This window comes from Rosa rugosa, chromosome 6 (assembly GCF_958449725.1).
Source record: "Rosa rugosa chromosome 6, drRosRugo1.1, whole genome shotgun sequence".
In the NCBI taxonomy this organism is placed as follows: Eukaryota; Viridiplantae; Streptophyta; class Magnoliopsida; order Rosales; family Rosaceae; genus Rosa; species Rosa rugosa.
Genome location: NC_084825.1, coordinates 10,357,623 through 10,370,150, shown reverse-complemented (window position 1 = coordinate 10,370,150; position 12,528 = coordinate 10,357,623). Strand labels below are relative to the sequence as shown.

The 12,528-nt window shown below is 37.7% G+C and overlaps 2 long non-coding RNA genes across 2 annotated transcripts; both read right to left on the bottom strand.

The window, feature by feature from the left end:
• Positions 1–426: 426 nt before the first annotated feature.
• LOC133718216 (uncharacterized) lies at positions 427–2,460 on the bottom strand. The gene is made up of 4 exons (XR_009850157.1): positions 1,619–2,460; positions 1,030–1,196; positions 850–913; positions 427–604 (listed from the first exon to the last, which is right to left on the bottom strand). It is a non-coding gene; the product is annotated as an uncharacterized LOC133718216 (long non-coding RNA).
• A 7,038-nt stretch (positions 2,461–9,498) lies between these two features.
• Positions 9,499–11,457, bottom strand: LOC133718295 (uncharacterized). Its single transcript, XR_009850227.1, has 3 exons — positions 11,211–11,457; positions 10,717–10,781; positions 9,499–9,791 (listed from the first exon to the last, which is right to left on the bottom strand). It is a non-coding gene; the product is annotated as an uncharacterized LOC133718295 (long non-coding RNA).
• Between the last annotated feature and the right edge of the window lie 1,071 nt (positions 11,458–12,528).

Sequence of the window (12,528 nt, the reverse complement as noted above, 5' to 3'; positions counted from 1 at the left end):
AATAAGAAGTGAACGAAATAACTGTGGTATCATCATGTTTTAAAGCATTACTCAACTAATATTTCTGTGAAGGGTGATTACTGATTACTATAGTTATAGCTGGAATTCATTTTTAGCTTGAGCTCTCTGAGAATAGAAATAGCAAAGTAATTTCAGCATTCCACCATTATAGCGATATAGTAGTCACACTTGAATGAGGTTAAAAAATTGAGTGGTGAAAAGTTAAACAAAATAAACAAATCAAAACTAAAAATAATGCATTACAGTTTCTCTTTTGTGCAGTGATACTGTCCAGCCACGGTATTATTGATTCCATTTTCTAAGCTATAAACTTATTTGAAACTCAGCCCACATATCACCTATACCATAATAACTAAGACAGATTTTCTTAAGGCAAATCATGAATTTTGGCAGAGGCAAAAGAAAGAAGCAAAACAAAGTTCCATCTGGAACTATGTGATTTGCCCTTGTAGAGCAGTCATATTTCGAAATGTAATCTCTATGATCCCAAACTTAGGACATAAGCAAAAGTAATTACCGTGTATAATCCCGGTAGTTAATGTACTTTATTGGCCTTTTGATCTTTCTTTTGATAGTCCTCAACCTGATATCAAAAGTTTTACATTAGTGCAACTGAGCAATATAACACTACTATTAATCGATTAAATTACAAAACATACTACATAGCAGCATCCTAATCCAAAACTTAATAGATGCAACATTGCAACCACATATGGATGTCCACATCAAAACAAACAAGCATCTAAATCATGCAGAGCCACGCAACATTCCTTACTTGTAGAGTAAACCAATAAGCCATAATCAAAATACAAACATTCCTTACTTTACCTGTTAAAAACTTTAACATTTAAACATGCCAGCAGCTACTAGCAACTTAAGTTGAGCATGTGTTCTGCCAAGTAAAAAAAAAAAAAAAAACAATGATTAAATAAAGAACAGAAAAGCTACCTTTACTTGGTCTCGAACTTTAAATTATAAGGATACTCAAGATTATACAGTAAAACAAACCTGAGTCTGAAGCCTAATATTAGTACGTAGAATATCTAACAAGTTTCAGCAGCTGGTATTTTAAGTATGTGTGAGGCTGTCATTTCCTTCTTCAGCTGCATCAATATATTTTCCATGGTGAAATCCCGCTGCCAATTTGCCAGCATTCCAAACTTCTTTGAATCAACCTGTTCCCAAACACCAGTTTAAATAACATGAATCGCAAATACAAAATTCTTGAATAGTGAGAGGAAAACCACTCATACATATTTGTAGAAGAAATCACTGCAACAAGATGGAAATATGACAATGGCTCAACGAAACAAAGTGCAACTCAGAATTTTATATTTCAATAAGAGATTACACCTATATGAAAGCAAGTTTCTGACAGTCTAATTTCCTAATTCTTAGGAGATTTGATCATATTGATAGTGATAAGTCTTGATTAATTTCCCAATAACATTGAAATCATATCCTCAACCTATATCTACTATAAGGATTGGGATAATCACATATGAAAACAGGGAACAGAGAAGCAAAAAACATTACACAACAAGATTATGTTGTAGCTATCAAATACACACCCTGAAAGAACATATTTAACAAATACCTGTACAGAATCAAGAATTTTTTCAAGTTGCTGCTCCATTTTCTCTAGCTGAAACCTGCCGCGGAAACGACAGAAAACAAGTTTAGCAGATGTAGGTGTCTCAATTCATTCACATCACCGACCATGAACTTTTTCTCAACCAAAAACTTAAATCCCTAATTCAAAATCTGCAAACTCATTTAAAATAATATCTAAAATTTTTGAAGCACCAAAGCTCTCAGATCTGGTTGGATCCCAGATTAGTTTCTCTAGAAGATTCTTATGCCCATTCAAACCACTTCACACTTAGAACCAAAATAAAGAAAAAACGATATTGCAGATATCAATCAAACAAAATTAGTCACAAAACCAAAAAAGAAAATATAACCCTAGAAAAAAAAAAAAAAGAACAATTCAGTAGTGACTTCACACAGATCGAAAGATTTCCAGAAAAGAAGAAAAAGAAAAAATAAATCCTTGAAAGAGAAACGGCGGAGGGCGAGGGACAAGATATTGCCAGAAACAAACAGGGGATTTGGCAGCATGTGTGTGCAGAAGAGAAGGTTTTATGCATACACGGAGATGACAAGGGATTCGATGTTGAATGGTCGCTGATCTAGGAATCGGCGGTGATTTCATGAATACAGCTCTCACTCGATCGAGAGAGAGAACCGGAGAAGACGAAGTGGAGAGCAGAAGGGGCTCTTCAGTTTTCTTTGTTTATTTTGTTCACGTCTCGAAAGGAGAGAAGGATTCTAAACATTTATCATTATAGCTAAGGGCCGTGCTGTTCAAAATTTTAAGCGTCCTTATTGGGTTACAAGGACGTTGGTTAAAAAATGCGTCATTGTTTAGTTTGGGCCGGTGTCTACGAAACTCATTTCTGTAGTAGTGTTAGGGACCGAAGAATGAGCAAGAACAGTTAACGCTATTTCGACAACATGGCGATGTTTACGTTCTGCTAAACCATTTTGTTCAGGATGATGTGGGCAAGAGAGTCTATGATGAATGCCTTTTTGAAGCAAAAATTGTTTGAATGCATGACTAGTGTATTCACTCCCACCGTCTATTTGGATATTTTTTATTTTTGTGGAGAATTGATCTTCAATGTAAGTAAAAAAGGCTACAAAGATGGTAAAGACCTCAGATTTGCTTTCATGGGAAGCAACCAAGCATATCGTGAAAAATCATCCACAAACACAGCATAATATTTGAAACCTTGAATTGAAAGAGTAGGAGAGGTCCATACATTACTATGAATTAATTCAAAAAAAAAGGTAGACATAGACTCAGACAAACAAAAGGGCAATTTAGTGGACTTGCCCAATGGACACGAATGACATTTTGATAAAGGATGATTGTCTAACAATGAAATCCTAGATGCAAGATGACGAAGAATTTGTGTTGATGGATGCCTAAGCGAGAGTGCCACACATCCACAGCAACTCGATTTGCTAAAAAAGTAGTAAAAAGACTCGAATTATTGGATGACGATGAACCATTATTGACAGGATAAAATCTATTATTACTCCGACCTTCCAAAAGCGTCCTCCCTGAACTCAGATCCTTCACATAAAAGGCATTATGAAACATTAGAATATAATAAGAGTTATCAGAGAGTAATTTATGAGCTGACAATATATTGGCAGAAGCATGTGGGCAATAAAGAACATTATGAAGAGTGATAGGAGAGTGGAAAGAAGGTAGAGAGCTATTTTCAATTTTTGAAATTTGCAAACCTTGACCGGAGACAACGCCACCAATGGTGTTGGAGCCATGGTATTCTCGTGAATCTGTTAAGTTATGAGGGTCATTAGTGATGTGAGTGTTGGAGCCGATGTCAAGGAGCCAAGCAGAGGGATCATGGCGAGAAGTCATAGTAGCAACCATGGCAGACAGACGAGAGCTTGGAGTCCAACCTTTGTAGACCATGTTGAGTCTATGGAAGAAAGCAAGTGTTGTATGACCATTGCGTTTGTAGATTTGGCATGGGTCACAAGAGTCAAAAGTAGAGGGAGGTCAATTAGATAGAGCAGGACCAAGAATAGAACCATCACGAGCTAGAAATCGAGAGCTGGAGCCATGGCTGTAAGTGGAAGGACCAGAAAAGGATCCGTGACCATAAGTGTTGGGGTGGCCTCTTTGAGATCTAGAGAATGTTCCACGTCTACGAGATCCACCAACCTAATTTTTGTGAGTTAAGAAAGCAGTGGGAGTTGACTCCAAGCCAACAAGAGCCTGCTTCTTCAGGCGACTTTCAGCACCCAAAAACAATACTTCAAGAGCATCATAAATAATTGGCATTTCACGAGTTTGGGCAGAGCTAATAGTGTTCTCATAGAGAGGGCCAACATTGTTCATAATGATAGAAATCAAGTTAGAGTCATCAATTGTCACGCCCCTGATTTTTAACACAAATAAAAATCGATATATAATCTCATAATTACATATGCGTGATCGTTCAACCATCAATACCAAGCACCTAGAAACTTTTTCCCTTTAAACTACATACGTATTGATGCCTTGAACCCACTATGTCAATATTGACCCGCCCACAGAGTCATATATTACATAAGCTTACGAATTAAATTGTCAACAACAAGATAAAACGTAAAATCTCCTCAGAGTTTACTACATAGCGGAAGTCATAACAATGGCAAAGCCAATCAAATTTGCTTCCTACCAGTTCTGCTGCCAACAAGCTACCTTAGCTTCAGCCACGATTACCCTGACCTGCAGGATTAACCCCTACACCGTTTGAATAGTGCACCGGGTTATCACACAACAAACCCGGTAAGCTTTTGCAAGCCCGTATGAGTAACTCAAAACAACTCACACAAAATCACGGGATGAACCCCGCACGTTTCAATCAAGAAACCAAATCACGCTTTGATCCCTTAAAACACGAAATAAAGGAGAATAACTCACACTTTAATTTCCATTCAAATCGAAATAAAAGAAAGCAACTTACAGCTTGGTTCCTTTTAAAACGAAACATAGAAACAACACACTCCTTGGTTTCTATCAAATATAACATAGAAAACAACTCACACTTGAATTCTATCAATCGTACCATAGAAAGCAACTCACACCTTGATTTCTATCAAAAATAACATAGAAAACAACTCACACCTTGAATTCTATCAATCGTACCAAATCGTACCATAGAAAGCAACTCACACCTTGATTTCTATCAAAATAACAAAGAAAACAACTCACACCTTGAATTCTATCAATCGTACCAAATTGTACCATAGAAAGCAACTCACACCTTGATTTCTATCAATCGTACCAAATCGTACCATAGAAAGCAACTCACACCTTGATTTCTATCAAATCGTTAATAAGGAAAACAACTTGCACCTTGTCCCCTTAAAAACCGTTAATAAGGAAGCAACTCACACCTTGTTCCCTAAAAACACGTAATGTCATGAGTTATCAATAACCAATTCCCGTTACCCCATAAATTACCTATATGGCAGACAGACTAGAGCTCTACCTGAAAACGCAACCACTCGTCGGGCCAAAGACGTGATTACCTGATATTCTGCCCAAGGTCATAGACCTTCGATCCTCGGGCCGCACAGTCCCTTGGAGCAAAACGTTAAAGCAGTCGCACAGGACTCAAAAACATTACACAAATCCCAACGCTTTTCAAAACAATCGAAATCAAAATTTCCATAATCATTGTTTTCCGAAAAGCGATAACACAAAACAATAAAAAGTATCATTCCATGCATATTGTTTTCATACACAAATCTCAACGCTTTTCAAAACCAATCGAAATCAACATTTCCACAATAATTTGTTTTAGCCACAACCCAAAACAATAAAATGCATCATTCCTGCCTATTGTTTTCATAAATCCACAAATCCACCAAAACATATATATTTCACATAAATATATAATTGTAGTCATCCGCTCAGGAATGCCTACTAATACCAACTATAATTTGCAGTTAAATCAATAACTCTCAAAACGATAAAGGTAATTCCGTTCGTAAATGAACCTTGTGAGATTACTCACCTCGAAACTCCCCCTGCGTCTTCAATATAGAACAAAGCAGCCTAACCACCAACTAACCGTCCAAGAATACTTCGTCAAGTACCTAAGGAAAGTACAGCCTTGATACAGTCAATGAAACACAAGGAATAACGTTCGAAACCCTAAATCGAACCAAAATTCCCAAAGTGACGCCAATAGAGGCGAAACCACATCTGAGACCACCCAATGTCTCCGGAATACTTCTACGATCGATATGTCAAATTCACAAGTCGATCGGACGCTCAAATCCTCACAAATTGAATCATCAAACGGTCCGAAACCGTAAAAATCACAACTTAATCATACGATCTCCAAAAATTGCGTATTATATATCGAAACGCTCGTATCGATGAGTAGATGATATATATAATACCAGAAACTATCCCTTACATGGCCGGAAGGCCGCCAAAACGCCGCCACAGTCGGCGGTGCAACCACCACAACCAACACCGGCCAAAACTCAAAACCACAACAATCAAGCCAACCAGAAAAGTTCATCACGAAGAGTAGAGCAACTTTCATACCTGGAGCTAAGTCTGGTTCAGCCTAGATCGTCCTAGATCAAGCTTGCAAGATAGGCCAATCGCTGCCGTCTGATCAAGCTCCAGATTCACTGTGCACCACTGATCTTCAACCCTTGATCTTCCACTCCACACGCAAAATCGTCTCTCAAGGCGGGTATGAGGATGATAAGAAGGAGGAGGACATTCCAAAACTAAGAAGGATCGGCCGAGAAGTCGCCGGAAACTGAGAAAATCCGACAGGATCCGACTACGTCAACTGTAGCTCCTCCGATCTCCACTTTCCGATGGTCTCCGTCGCCGTCAAGCACCAGAGGGAGGACGGCGAGATGGTGGCGATCACGTCTGCGTTAGTTTCGTCGCCGGCGGACGTCAGGAACGGCCGGAAAACTCGGGTCGGGTCGCGCGGAGGCTGAGGAGAGAGAACGGAGAGAAAGGAGAGTTTCCGAAAAAGGAAATGGGATTTTATGAAAATATTTTCGGAAATTCCTTATTTATACCAAAATGGAAACTTATTCCAATGGCCATAACTTTCTCATACGAGCTCCGATTTCCGCATTCCACATATCCACGAACTCGTATCGACGCGCTCTACAACTTTCGTGAAGGAAGTTTTCGAAGAATCTCAATGTATCAAAAGTCAACCTTTGCAATCCCCTAAAGTCATACTTTTCAAATAATTAATTCGTCCGAAACACTTCCGCTCCATCCACGAGCCACAAAACCGTCTAATAACCACAAATTAAATTCCGGAAAATCCTCGGAAAATAAATACGAATTTCCGGGGCATCACATCAATGACATGCCTAGATAAGGCAAGTGTATCAGCAATCTGATTAACTTTGTCCAAGTAATCAGAGATGGACAGATCACCTCTAGTGGTGCGGAGCAGGTTGCCACAAAGCTAGAGAATGTAGTTGTGATTTTGAGAAGCATATCTTGAGCAAAAGATGTCCAGGTGGTGTGTGAAGCAATGGAACGGGAAATGGTGGCAAAAACAGAAGGCGTGAGGGAGCCATTGATCCATCCTAGGATCATTTGATCAATAGCTATCCATTCTTCATTGCTGGGTTCACGGTCTCAATTAACTCACTATCCTCATTCCAATTAACTCACTAGGGCAAGGCTTTATTTCGTCAACAAAACCCATGAGATTTCGGCTTTTGAGTAGAGGAGTTATCTAGGCTAACCACAATGAGTAGTTAGTTCTGTCTAGTTTGATGACGAGAAAATTTGATGTAGTGGTGTTGGTGGGAGTGGCCATGGGATTGAGAGGGAGAAAAAAAAAGGAGATAAGAAGAGAGGATGTCATTTAGACAGAGGCCTCTGATACCATAAAGAAGATTTGGGAGAATTTTTTTTTTTTCATATATTCTCATTGATATGTGTCAGTTTATATACATGACTGATGATTAATTTAGATCCTAAAGATGAGCAATTACAATGAACACAAATCAATACAGTTGACAACTGTTGATACTAGTAACTGATAATCGGAGAAATAAAGAGGTGATCAAGATGAGGTAAATGCAATTCATTGTTGTGCATTAATGGATTCCTTATCAAAGCTAATAAGAGGACAAGAGTTGCCAAAGACTTTGGACCCAATTCCCTGACCTATATAACCGAAGGAGAACCACAAACTTATAAAATGCCTATGCCATCTCCGGAAGCTAGCTCATTTTTTGAAGGAAACAATTAATAGTGAAATGGAATCCTCATGCGCGCATAATAATACATGGCAATTGGTAGATTTACCTCCTAGTAGTAAACCAATTGGCCAATTGGTTTTAAATGGATTTTCAAGAAGAAATTAAAGCCCGATGGTACTATAGACAAATATAAGGCTCGTTTAGTAGCTAAAGGATACCATCAAAAGAAAGGGCAACATTTCTTTAATACATATGCACATGTTTCTAGAATCACTTCCATAAAAATGCTAACCGCAATAGCATCTGTATTCAACTTGGGAACTTGATCACCAAATGGATGTAAAAACTGCATTCTTAAATGGTGAATTAGAGGAAGAAGTGCATAGGGAACAACCAGAGGGCTTCGTGGTTAAAGGTCAAAAGCACAAAGTTTGTACACTTGTGAAGTCCTTGTATGGATTAAAACAAGAACCCAAACTATGGAATGAAAAATTCGATAATACATTGCTTTCACATGGTTTCAAAATAAATGAATGTGATAAATGTGTATACATGAAATATTATCAAAATAATTCATGTGTCATTATATGTTTGTACGTGGATGTTATGCTCATCATGGGTACAAAAAACGATGTAATTAATTTGACAAAGAAATTCTTGAGTTCATGCTTTGATATGAAAGATATGGGCAGAGAAGATGTAATATTCGGTGTTAAAATTCATAGAGATGATAATGGTTAATCCATTACTCAATCTCACTATGAGGAAAATGTATTGAAGAAGTTTGGTCACTTTGAAGATAGACCTATTACTACTCCTTTTGATCCCAAATACTAGACTAGTGAAAAATGAAGGTGAAGGAATATTTCAATTAAGATATTTACAAGTGATTGGGAGCTTAATGTATATCATGAATAGAACAAGATTGGATATTGCAGTTTTGGTTAGTAAACTTAGCCAATATACAAGCAATCCTGGAAAGGATTATTAGAATGCACTAGTTAGACTATTAAGGTATTTAAAACATACCATAAACTATGATCTACACTATAAGAGATATCCAGCCCTGTCGGAAGGATATAGCGATGCTAATTGGATTTCCAATAGCACCAGATCAAGATCAACAAGTGGATATGTATTTAACTTAGAGGAGCAGCCGTGTCATGGAGATTGTCCAAACAAACGTGCATTGCACGATCGACAATGAAATCAGAATTTATAACCTTAGACAAGGCTGGAGAGGAAGTGGAATGGCTTCGAAACTTTCTAGAGGATATTCCATTTTGGCCTAAGCCTTTGACAGTAGTACGTGTATATTGTGACAACAAAGCTACATAAGCTAGAGCTAAAAGTATAATTTATAATGAGAAGTCAAGGCATCTAGGGCGAAGACATAATTCCATCAAACAATTGCTCAATAATAGAACAATTTCCATTGATTACGTTCAAAGGAAAATATAGCGGATCCTTTGACAAAAGACCTACCAAAAGAGCAAGTTATTTCTACATCAAGGAAAATTGGTTCAATGAACTAACTCAGTGGAAACCTAACCTACTTGACAGACCCGCTCCCGGATTCCAAGGTGGAATCCGGGGTGGATCTGTATAGACCAAGTTAGAGAAAGGTTTTATCGAAAATTCGACATAACCTCCCCTAAAAATGGACTACCCAAGAACCTTAAATCCAATAATATACTTCTAATATCATAAATATCCAATAACTTCCAAATAGGACATCCTGTCCTTCACAAAAACATCCACCACCAACCAAATACGAGGGTTCTAGCCCAACAATTACTACTTAGGAATCCAATACTCAATTTATGGTTACATCAGATCATAAGTTACACGGTCCAATTAAGTAAGAAATGTAAGAGTACGAAAGAGAACAAATCCTACAAGTCAAGATGGATGAAGGTGGATAAGGAGAATGTCTCAACGTGGTGCGGTCCGACCTCATGAGCAAAATCTACCACCTGAGCAAAATGGAAATCCAAAGAGCCCCGAGAAAAACATAGAAAATGTGAGACAAGCTCAGTGAGAGGACACAAATAATTTAGTATTTGAAACTACTTTTGATAAATCTTATTTTTCTTCAAATCATTTCTCTTTCGTAAACCTTTGGCATGCAATTGACCACTTATAGTAAAAAGACAAGTTCAAAGGTTATAAGTCACGAATACTTTCACATACCCATTTATAAGATAAACTTGTAACAAAATAAGCACTTTGCTTTAGTAATGTCTCATAAGAAAACTGAAATAATAACTGGGGAGTAACTCAGTCCAAAAGCATTTTGCATAACTTCCAAAACTACAAAGCATTACCAAACTTGTACCCAAAAACTGGTCATACACCTACAATGATCTAAATCAAAATAGGCAGAGCGTGGCGGACAACTGGTCATACACTCATGCCGAGCGAACTCAACATGAGCAGAGCGGGGGAGGGGGAAGAACTGATCGTACACCTGTGCGCATCAGGCAGAGCGGGGGAGCTGGTCATACACTTGTGCGTCCGCCGGTACACAAGTAGAGCATGAGGGTATACGTGCACGTAACCGGAAAACTGATGAAGTATCGCTGTATCTTGCTGGGGTTGGGTACTCGTAAGGTAAGTTGAAATCCAATTTATTTTGCCAAAATAGAAGGTTCTTTCTTTTCGTACACGTAACAACATTTAAAACTTCATATCTAATAGATCATTTGAAAAGTTTCTTTCTTTCCCAAAAATAAGCAATTTGCTTCAGAACATAAATTATAAAATTTCATAATGACCACAACAATTAATTTACGAGAAATCACAATAAACTTCTTGAATAATAAATAGGTAATTAAGGAAATCAAATATCAAAAAATCGAAGTAATTGCATGCATTTCTTTAAAACAAAGTCCAACTCACAATGAAGGGTGACTAGGTGAGTCCCATTTCGGGAATGTCCTCGGAAGCTTGCTCAACCGGATTACCTAGCCAATAATAATTTATAAATAAATTAAGCTCAATCCCGATAAACTAAGTAAAGAAACGTGAATGCATCCTAGGAAATCGTATCCTCTCCTCGACGTAAAGTCACCCAAGTCTTCTTATTATCTTAAGTCTCTTCTACTAACTTCCCTCCAACTCCAACACCTCCAAAAACAATTTTCCCCAATTTATTCCCAACACCAAATTCTAATTCCTCATCCAAAATTCAACAATTATACTTGGGCTAGTACTAACACATTCTAGGAAGCATAATAACGCTCAAAAACACTCAAAATGGCCATGAAAGGCCGCCGGAGGCGGCAGAGCCGCCGTGGCTCATGGTGGCCGGAATTTCAATTTCCAAACTCCTCAAATATATATGCAATACTATACTCAAAAGAAAGCCCATGAGGTAATGAACAACTTTATACCTTGGGGTTTCTCCAAATGTCGACGGTTTGGTCGGAATTTGAAAAATAGCCGGAAAATCACTCAATCTTCTCTCCCTCGATTCGTCGCGCACACTTGATGATAGGTCTTGAAACATATATCAATAGAAAGCCCATGAAGAGAGGAAGAGAATGGTGTAAGAATTGTGGCTGGAATCGGCGCCGGCGACTGAAAAAGGTGGGCGGTGGTGGCTAGCTCGTGTTTCTCTCTCTCTCTCTCCACTATTTCAACGTGAAAGAAGTGAATGGGGAGGAAGAGAAAGTCTGATTTAATTAAGGTAGGGTAAGCTGAAAAGACCTAAACGCCCCTTACACGAAAATACTCATAACTTTCTTGTTACAACTCCGTTTAAACGAACCATTTGCGCCTACACTCTCGTATTGTCATGCTCTATTTTTCCATGCTAAGAAAATAATTTTTGAAACTCCATAAAAATAACTTCCTATTAAGAAGGCTAATTTAATGATACAATGAATTGAAATATCTAAATGCAATGCAAATAAGTTAAGGGATAGTATTTCCGGGTACGGGGTGTTACAGTCCAAACAAACGTGTATTGCACGATCGACAATGAAATCAGAATTTATAACCTTAGACAAGGCTGGAGAGGAAGTGGAATGGCTTCGAAACTTTCTAGAGGATATTCCATTGGCCTAAGCCCTTGACAGTAGTGCGTGTATATTGTGACAACAAAGCTACATAAGCTAGAGCTAAAAGTATAATTTATAATGAGAAGTCAAGGCATCTAGGGCGAAGACATAATTCCATCAAACAATTACTCAATAATAGAACAATTTCCATTGATTACGTTCAAAGGAAAATATAGCGGATCCTTTGACAAAAGACTACCAAAAGAGCAAGTTATTTCTATATCAAGGGAAATGGGTTTAATGCCAATTCAATGAACTAACTCAGTGGAAACTGGTTAGGAAGTTTCAATAGTTTCGAACACACTAACTCACTCATTCCTATGATGTAGAAAGTCTATTACCTGTTAATGTATAGGGTGGACATTAATCTTGTTAATGATACCAATCTATACCATTATTAAGAGAAGATAATTTGTCAACGAAAATAGAATTTTTTTACCAAAATATCCCTCAAGTATTAAAAAAAAAAACCTTTGAATTGAAATTTTCAAAAAGGACAAAAAGGCCAATTCACAAAATAACAGAAAAAGAAAAGAAATTTAACAAAAAAAATAGAAATAAAAAAAAGAAAGTTGGAGCAATTTTCTCCACATTTTGTGAAATAACTGCCCACGTAGTTATCCATAACCATAAGGTATGTTTGGCGTTT